Raw genomic sequence first — 9,888 nt, 5'->3', positions numbered from 1 at the left:
GGACCTAATGAAACTTAAAAGCTTTTGCACAGCAAAGGAAACCATAAACAAGACCAAAAGACAACCCTCACAATGGGAGAAAATATTGGAAATGAAGCAAGTGACGGGGGATTAATCTCCAAAATTTACAAGCAGCACATGCAACTCAATATCAAAAAAACAAACAACCAAATCCACAAATGGTCAGAGGACCTACGTCGACATTTCTCTAAAGATATACATATCGCCAACAAACACATGAAAGAATGCTCAATATCGTTAATCATTAGAGGAATGCAAATGAAGACTACAATGAGATATCATCTCACACCAGTCAGAATGGCCATCATCAAAAAATCTACAAACAATAAATGCTGGAGAGGGTGTGGAGAAAAGGGAACCCTCCTGCACTGTTCGTGGGAATGTAAATTGATACAGCCACTATGGAGAACAGTACTGAGGTTCCTTAAAAAACTAAAAATAGAACTACCATGGGACCCAGCAATCCCACTACTGGGCATATACCCTGAAAAAACCATAATTCAAACACAGTCATGTACTGCAATGTTCACTGCAGCTGTATTTACAATAGCCAGGACATGGAAGCAACCTAAGTGTCCATTGGAAGATGAATGAATAAAGAGATGTGGCACGTATATACAATGGAATATTACTCAGCCATAAAAAGAATCGAAATTGAGTTATTTGTAGTGAGGTGGATGGACCTAGAGTCTGTCATACAGAGTGAAGTAAGTCAGAAAGAGAAAAACAAATACTATATGCTAATACATATATATGGAACCTGGGGAAAAAATGGTCATGAAGAACCTAGGGGCAAGATGGGAATACAGACACAGACCTACTAGAGAATGGACTTGAGGATATGGGGAGGGGGAAGGGTAAGCTGCGACAAAGTGAGAGAGCGGTATGGACATATATACACTACCAAACATAAAATAGGTAGCTAGTGGGAAGCAGCCACATAGCACAGGGAGATCAGCTCAGTGCTTTTTGACCACCTAGAGGGGTGGGATAGTGAGTGTGGGATGGAGGGAGATGCAAGAGGGAAGAGATATGGCGACATATGTATATGTATAAGTGATTCACTTTGTTATAAAGCAGAAACTAACACACCATTTTAAAGCAATTATACTGCAATAAAGGTGTTTAGCAAAAATTAAATACAACGAAAAAATATTAAAAGCAGCAAGGGAAAAACAACAAATAACATACAAGGGAATCTCTGTAATGTTATCAGCTGATCTATCAGCAGAAACTCTACAGGTCAGAAGAAAATGGCAGCATAAAATTAAAATGATGAAAGGGGAAACCTACAGCCAAGATTACTCTACCCAGCACAGCTGTCATTCAGATGTGATGGAGAAATCAAAAGCTTTACAAACAAGCAAAAGCTAAGAAAATTCAGCACCACCAGACCAGCTTTACAACAAATTCTGAAGGAACATCTATATGCAGGAAACACAAGAGAAGAAAAAGACCTACAAAAACAAACCCAAAACAATTAAGAAAATGGTAATAGGAACATACATATCGATAATTACCTTAAATGTAAATGGATTAAATGTTCAAACCAAAACACACAGACTGGCTGAATGGATACAAGAACAAGACCCATATATACGTTGTCTACAAGAGACCCACTTCAGACCTAGGGACACATACAGACTGAAAGTGAGGAGATGGAAAAAATATTCCATGAAAATGGAAATCAAAAGAAAGCTGGAGTAACAATTCTCATATCGGAAAATATAGACTGTAAAATAAAGGCTGTTACAAGAGACCAATAAGACACTACATAATGATCAAGGGATCAATCCTAAGAGAAGATATAATAATTGTAAATTATTTTGCATGCAACATAGGAACACCACAACACAGAAGGCAAATGCTAACAGCCATAAAATGGGAAATCAACAGTAACACAATAATAGTGGGGGACATTAACACTCCACTTACACCAATGGATAGGTCATCCAGGCAGAAAATTAATAGGAATCACAAGCCTTAAAAGTAACACTAGAGCAGACAGACTTAATTGATATTTAAAGGAAAATCCATCCAAAAGCACAGAATACACTTTCTTCTCAAGCACACATGGAAGATTCTCCAGGATAGATCACATGCTGGGTCAGAAATCAAGCCTCGGTAAATTTAAGAAAATTGAAATTGTATCAAGCATCTTTTCTGACCACAATGCTATGAGATTAGAAATCAATTACAGGAAAAAAAGTGTAAAAAACACAAACATGGAGGCTAAAAAATATGCTACTAAATAACCAAGAGACCACTGATGAAATCAAAGAGGAAATGAAGAAATACATAGAGACAAATGACAGCTACAACATGACCAAAACCTATAGGATGCAGCAAAAGCAGGTCTAAGAGGGAAGTTTATAACAATACAATCGTACCTCAGGAAACAAGAAAAATCTCAAATAAATGACCTAACCTTACAACTAAAGTGACTAGAGAAAGAAGAACAAACAAAACCCAAAGTTAGCAGAAGGAAAGAAATCATAAAAATCAGAGCAGAAATAAATGAAATAGAAATGAAAAAAGCAATAACAATGATCAATAAAACTAAAAGCTGTTCTTTGAGAAGATAAACAAAATAGATAAACCTTTAGCCAGACTCATCAAGAAAAAAAGGGAGAGGACGCAAATCAATAGAATTAGAAAGGAAAAAGAAGTTACAGATGACACTGCAGAAATACAAAGGATCAAAAGAGACTACTACAAGCAAATATATGCCAAATAAATGGAGAACATGGAATAAATGGACAAAGTCTTAGAAAGGTACAACCTTCTAACACTGAACCCGGAAGAAATAGAAAAAATGAACAGACCAATCACAAGTAATGAAATTGAAACTGTGACTTAAAATCTTCCAACAAACAGAGGTCCAGGACCAGATGGCTTCACAGGCGAATTCTATCAAACATTTAGAGAAGAGCTAAAACCTATCCTTCTCAAACTCTTCCAAAATATAGCAGAGGGAGGAACACTCCCAAACTCATTCTCTGAGGCCACCATCACCCTGATACCAAAATCAGACAAAGATGTCACAAAGAAAGAAAATTACAGGCCAATATCACTGATGAACATAGACGCAAAAATACTCAACAAAATACTAGCAAGTGAGTCCAGCAACACTTTAAAAGTATCACACACCATGATCAAGTGAGATTTATCCCAGAGATGCAAGGATTCTTCAGTATATGCAAATCAATCAATGTGATACACCATATTAACAAATTGAAAAATAAAAACCATATGATCCTCTCAATAGAGGCAGAAAAGTTTTTGACAAAATTCGACTCCCATTTTTTTTTTTTTGTGGTACGAGGGCCTCTCACCATTGTGGCCTCTCCCGTTGTGGAGCTCAGGCTCCAGACGCGCAAGCCCAGCGGCCATGGCTCACGGGCCCAGCCGCTCCACGGCACGTGGGATCCTCCCAGACCAGGGCACGAACCCGTGTCCCATGCACCGGCAGGCAGATTCCCAACCACTGCACCACCAGGGAAGCCCCGACTCCCATTTATGATAAAAATTTTCCAGAAAGTGGGCGTAGAGGGAACCTATGTCAACAAAATAAAGGCCATGTGTAACAAACCCACATCAAGCATTATTCTCAATGGTGGAAAACTGAAAGCATTTCTTCTAAAATCAGGAACAAGGCAAAGGTGTCCACTCTCACCACTATTATTCAACAGTTTTGGAAGTCCTAGCTTTGGCAATCAGAGAAGGGAAGGAAATAGAAGGAATCCAAATTGGCAAGGAAGAAGTAAAACTGTCACTCTTTGCAGGTGACATGATACTATACATAGAAAGTTCTAAGGATCCCACCAGAAAATTCCTAGAGCTAATCAACAAATTTAGTAAAGTTGTGGGATACAAAATTAATACACAGAAACCTCTTGCCTTCCCATGCACTAACAATGAAAGATCAGAAAGAGAAATGAAGGAAACAATCCCACTTACTGTTGCAACAAAAAGAATAAAATACCTACCTAAGGAGGCAAAAGACCTGTATGCAGAAAACTATAAGATGCTGATGAAAGAAATCAAAGATGACACAAATAGGTGGGGAGATATACCATGTTCTTGGATTGGAAGAATCAATAATGTGTAAATGACTATGCTACCCAAAGCAATCTACAGATTCAATGCAATCCCTACCAAACTACCACTGCCATTTTTCACAGAACTGGAACAAAAAATTTCACAATTTGTATGGAAACACAAAGGACCCCGAATAGCCAAAGCAATCTTGAGAAAGAAAAACGGAGCTGGAGGAATCAGGCTCCCTGGCTTCAGACTATACTACAAAGCTACAGTAATCAAGACAGTATGGTACTGGCACAAAAACAGAAATATAGATCAATGGAACAAGATAGAAAGCTCAGAGATAAATCCATGCACCTATGGTCACCTAATCTATGACAAAGGAGGCCAGCACATACAATGGAGCAAAGACAGTCTCTTCAATAAGTGGTGCTGGAAAAACTGGACAGCTACATGGAAAAGAATGAAATTAGAACACTCCCTAACACCATACACAAAAATAAACTAAAAATGGATTAAAGACCTAAATGTAAGGCCAGACACTATAAAACTCTTAGTGGCAGCCTTCTCTGGTGGCTCAGTTGTTAAGACTCCATGCTCCCAATACAGGGGACTGGGTTCTATCCCTGCTCAGGGAACTAGATCCCACATGCATGCTGCAAGTAAGAGTTTGCATGGAGCAACTAAGGACCCCACATGCCATAACTAAGGAGCCCATGTGCCACAACTAAGAAGCTGGTGAGCCACAACTATGGAGCCTGCAAGCTTCAACTAAGATCCGGCACAACCAAATAAATAAATATTTTAAACTCTTAGAGGAAAACCTAGGCAGAACACTCTTTGACATAAATTGCAGCAATATCTTTTGTGATCCACCTCCTAGAGTAATAAGAATAAAAACAAAAATAAACAAATGGGACCTAATTAAACTTAAAAGCCTTCATACAGCAAAGGAAACCATAATCAAGATGAAAAGACAACCCACAGAATGGGAGCAAATATTTGCAAATGAAGCTACTGACAAGGGCTTAATCTTCAAAATATATAAACAGCTCATGCAGCTCAATATCAGAAAAAGAAAAAAAAGGAGCAACCCAGTCAAACAATGGGTGGAAGGTCTAAATAGACATTTCTCCAAAGAAGACATACAGATGACCGAAAAGCACATGAAAATATGCTCAGCATCACTAATTATTAGAGAAATGCAAATCAAAACTACAATGAGATATCACCTCACACCTGTCAGAAAGGCCATCATCAAAAAGTTTACAAACAATAAATGCCAGAGAGGGTGTGGAGAAAAGGGAACCCTACTACACTGTTGGTATGAATGTAAATTGGTACAGCTACTATGGAGAACAGTATGGAAGTTCCTTCAAAAACTAAAAATAGAGCTACCATATGATCCAGCAATCCCACTCCTGGGCATATATCTGGAGAAAACGATACTTTGAAAAGATACATGCACCCCAATATTCATTGCAGCATTATTTACAATAGTGAAGACATGGAAGCAACCTAAATGTCCATCAACAGATGAATGGATAAGGAAGATGTGGTACATATATACGATATAATATTACCCAGTCATAAAAAAGAATGAAATAATGCCATTTGCAGCAACATGGGTGGACCTAGAGATAGTCATACTAAATGAAGTAAGTCAGACGAAGACAAATATCACATGATATCATTTATATGTGGAATCTAAAAAATGATAAAAATGAACTTATTTACAAAACAGTAACAGACTCACAAACTTAGAAAACAAACGTATGGTTACCAAATGGGAATGGTGTGTGCGTGGGGTGGATAAATTAGGAGATTGAGATTAACACACACACACTACTAAATGTAAAATTGATAACCAGCAAGGATCTCCTGTATAGCACAGGGAACTCTACTCAATACTCTGTAATAACCTATACGGGAAAAGAATCTGAAAAAGAATAGTTATATGTATATATATATATAACTGAATCACTTTGCTGTACACCTGAAACTAACAAAACATTGTAAATCAACTATACTCCAATATAAAATAAAAATTAAAAAGTAAAAAGAAAAATCATGTCATATGCAGCAGATAATTTGCTGCAACATTTCCAATTTGGATGTCTGTATTTTTCTTGCCTAATTCTTCTGGCTGAAACTTTTAATATTGTCAGTTCATATCAGTGGTGAAAGCAAGTATCCTTGTCTTGTTCTTTAACTTTTAGTAAAAGTGTTCACTCTTTCATCATTGAGTAGGATGTTAGCTGTGGGTTTTCATACAAGGCTTTTATTTTGTTTATTCCTAATTGTTGAGTGTTTTTTTAAAAATCATAAATTGTTGTTGATTTTTGTCAAATGCTTTTTCCGCATCATTTGAGATAATCTTCTGGTTTTCTTCCTTTATTCTCTCAATGTAGTATATTACATTGATTCATTTTTGTACATTGAACCATCCTTGCATTACAGAAATAAATCCTACTTGGTCATGGTGTATAATCCTTTAAAATGCTTCTGAATTTGATTTGTTATTATTTTTGAGGATTTTAACATCAATATTCATAAGGGATGTTGGTCTAAAGTTTTTTGTAGTGTCTTTTTCTGGCTTTGGTATCAGGGTAATGATGACCTCATAGAATGAGTTAGAAAATATTCTCTCCTCTTTAGTCTTTTGGAAGGGGTTGAGGATTGGTGTTAATTCTTCTTTAAAAGTTTGGTAGAATTCACCAGTGAAGCCATCTGGTCTAACACGTTTCTTTTTTGGGAAGTTTTTTTAAAAATTATGATTCAGTTTCCTTACTGAATGATAGCTAATGATAGCTCTATTCAGATTTTTCTATTTCTTTATGATTCAGTCTTGGAAAATTGTTCTTTTCTAGGGTTTTATCCATGTCACCTGGATTATGTAATTTGTTGGTATACAATTGTTTATAGTACTCTTTTAATCCTTTTCTTTTTGTAAAATTGGTCATAACTTTCATTTCTGATTATTCCACTTTAATTTCTGATTATAGTAATTTGAGTCTTCTCTCTTTTTTCTTCATCAATCTAGATAAATGTAAATTTTGTCGATCTTTTCAAAGAACCAAAATTGTAGTTAGTTTACTTTCTCTGTTGTTTTCTATTCTCCATTTTATTTGTCACCACTTTAATCTTTATTATTTCCTTCCTTCTGCTAGATTTGAGGGTTTTTGCTCTTCTTTTTCTAGCTCCTTAAAATGTAAATTTAGGTTATTGATTTGAGGTCTTTCTTTTTTTAAGAAATGCATTTGCAGAATATATTTCCCTCTCATTACTGCTTTTGCTGCATCCCATAGATTTTGGTATGTTGTGTTTTTGTTTTCATTTGGCTCAAGTTTTTTTCTAATTTCCCTTGTGATTTCTTATTTGATTCACTGGCTATTGAAGAGTGTTTTATAATTTTCACGTAGTTATGAATTTTCCAGTTTTTCTACTTTTGTTGATTTCTAGGTTTTTTCCATTATGCTTGGAAAAGGTACTTTCTATGATTTCAATATTTTAAAATTTATTGAGACATGTTTTGTCACCTAACATGTTGTCTATTCTGGAAAATGTTCCTTGTGCACTTGAGAAAAAAATGTGTATTCTGTTGTTATTGGAAGGAGTGTTCTGTATGTGTCTGTTAAGTCCAATCATCTTATAGTGTTGTTCAGGTCCTTTATTACTTTATTGATCTTCTGTCTTTTTCTTCTATTTATCTCCACACTTTAGAGTATAATCATATTAAATGTTTCATCTCTGTACATTAAGCGCCACTTTAGATGATGTTATATCTTTTGTTTCTACGATAAAATATGATTGAAGACACTCATTAGGCAAAGGATAGTCTATGATGTTTACTTCCAGTTTTACCCATTTTTTTGTTCTTCTTACCATTTTGTAGGTCACAGCCTTCCTGTTTTATCTTTTTTTTTTTTTTGGAAAGCTTCTGTTAGTCACTCTTTAAGTATAGGTTTCTGAGTACAAACTGTCTTATTTTCTCTTCAAGAATGTCTGTATTTCTCCTTCATTCTTGAAGGATATTTTCAGACACAGTATTAGGGGTTGACAGTTATAGTCTTTCAGCATTTGAAAAATATTCTGCCACTTGCTTCTGGCCTCCATTGTTTCAGAAAAGAAACCTACTGTCATTCAAACTGGTGTCACCCTCTTGTCATTTTCTCTTACTGCTTTACAATTTATTTTTTCTTCTCAGAAATTAATTATAGGGACTTCCCTGGTCGCACAGTGGTTAAGAATCTGCCTGCCAATGCAGGGGACACAGGTTCAAGCCCTGGTCTGGGAAGATCCCGCATGCCGCAGAGCAACTAAGCTTGTGTGTCACTACTGAGCCTGCACTCTAGAGCCCACGAGCCACAACTACTGAGCCTGCATGCCACAACTACTGAAGCCCGCATGCCTAGCACCCATGCTCCACAACAAGAGAAGCCACCGCAATGAGAAGCCTGCGCAACACAACGAAGAGCAACCCCCACTTGCTGCAACTAGAGAAAGCCCACGCGCAGCAATGAAGACCCAACACAGCCAAAAATAATTAATTAATTAAAAAGAAATTAATTATAATATGTCTTAATGTGGATATTTTGGGATTTGCTCACTTCCTGAATCTATGGGTTAATTTATTTTGTTAAATTTGCAAAGTTTTCAGACATTATTTCTTTGAATATATTTCTCAGTTTCTTTCTCCTCTCCTTTAGGGCTCAGTTCCTGCCAATTTACTTAACTGGTTTATTAGTTTTAATAGTTTGTTTGGGGATTTATTGAATTTTTCTATGTTCAGGATCACATCATTTGCAAATAGAAATAGTTTTATTCCTTGCTTTCCACTCTAGATGGATTTTATTTATTTTATTGCTTAATTGTATGGCTAGAACCTACAGTAAATGTTAAATAGAAGTGGCAAGAGTGGACAATTTTCTCTTGTTGCTGATCTTAGGGGAATAGCATGCAGTCATTGGCCTTTCAGTATGATGTTAGTTGTGAGCTTTTCGTAGATGGTATTTATCAGGTTCAGGAAGTTCCCTCCTACTCCTAATTTGTTGTGTTAGTTCTTTTTTTATTCACAAGAGGGTATTTGATTTTGTGAAATACTTTTTCTGCATCTTTTAAAATAATGAAATAGTTTTGCCCTTTATCAGTACATTATGTTATTTGATTCATTTTTCTATGTTCAAAGAATCATGCAATCCTGGTATAAAACCTAGTTAATCATGGTATATACTCTTTTTACATCATGCTGAATTCAGTTTGCTAATGTTTTTTGAGGAGTTTTGCATCTATATTTATAAGGGATATTGGTCTGTTGTTTTCTTCTCTTGTGATATGATCCTGGTTTTGATATCAAGATAATACTGGCCCTATGTAATGAATTTGGCAGTGTTTCCTCCCTCTTATTATTTTGTAGAGTCTTATGTAAGTTTGTTACTGTATTTCTCTACTACTACCTTATTTTGTGTTAAATCAGTATTTGCTGGTATACTACTTTAAATCCCTTGTTTCTTTTGAGTTATTCTCTTAGTCGTTGCCTTAAAAAATGACAATTTCCATCTTAAAATTAAAACAATCTAGTATGATTAATATCAAATTAATTTCAAGAAAACATTGCTGAGATTCATCTCCATTTCATCCCCTTTCCATAATATTGTTTTCACACAAATTACATCTTTATATGTCATAAGCCACCAACACAGTATTATGATTACTGTTTATGTAATTGCTTTTAAATTGGTAGAAGGAAAAAGTTAACTACAAAATACCTTAAAACTTGCTTCTATATTTACTTATGTAATGCCTTTACCAGTAACCTTTATT

This window comes from Monodon monoceros, unplaced genomic scaffold (genome assembly GCF_005190385.1).
Source record: "Monodon monoceros isolate NGI ecotype Baffin Bay Population unplaced genomic scaffold, NGI_Narwhal_1 Super_Scaffold_22, whole genome shotgun sequence".
Classification (NCBI taxonomy): domain Eukaryota; kingdom Metazoa; phylum Chordata; class Mammalia; order Artiodactyla; family Monodontidae; genus Monodon; species Monodon monoceros.
This window is presented reverse-complemented; position numbering follows the sequence as displayed.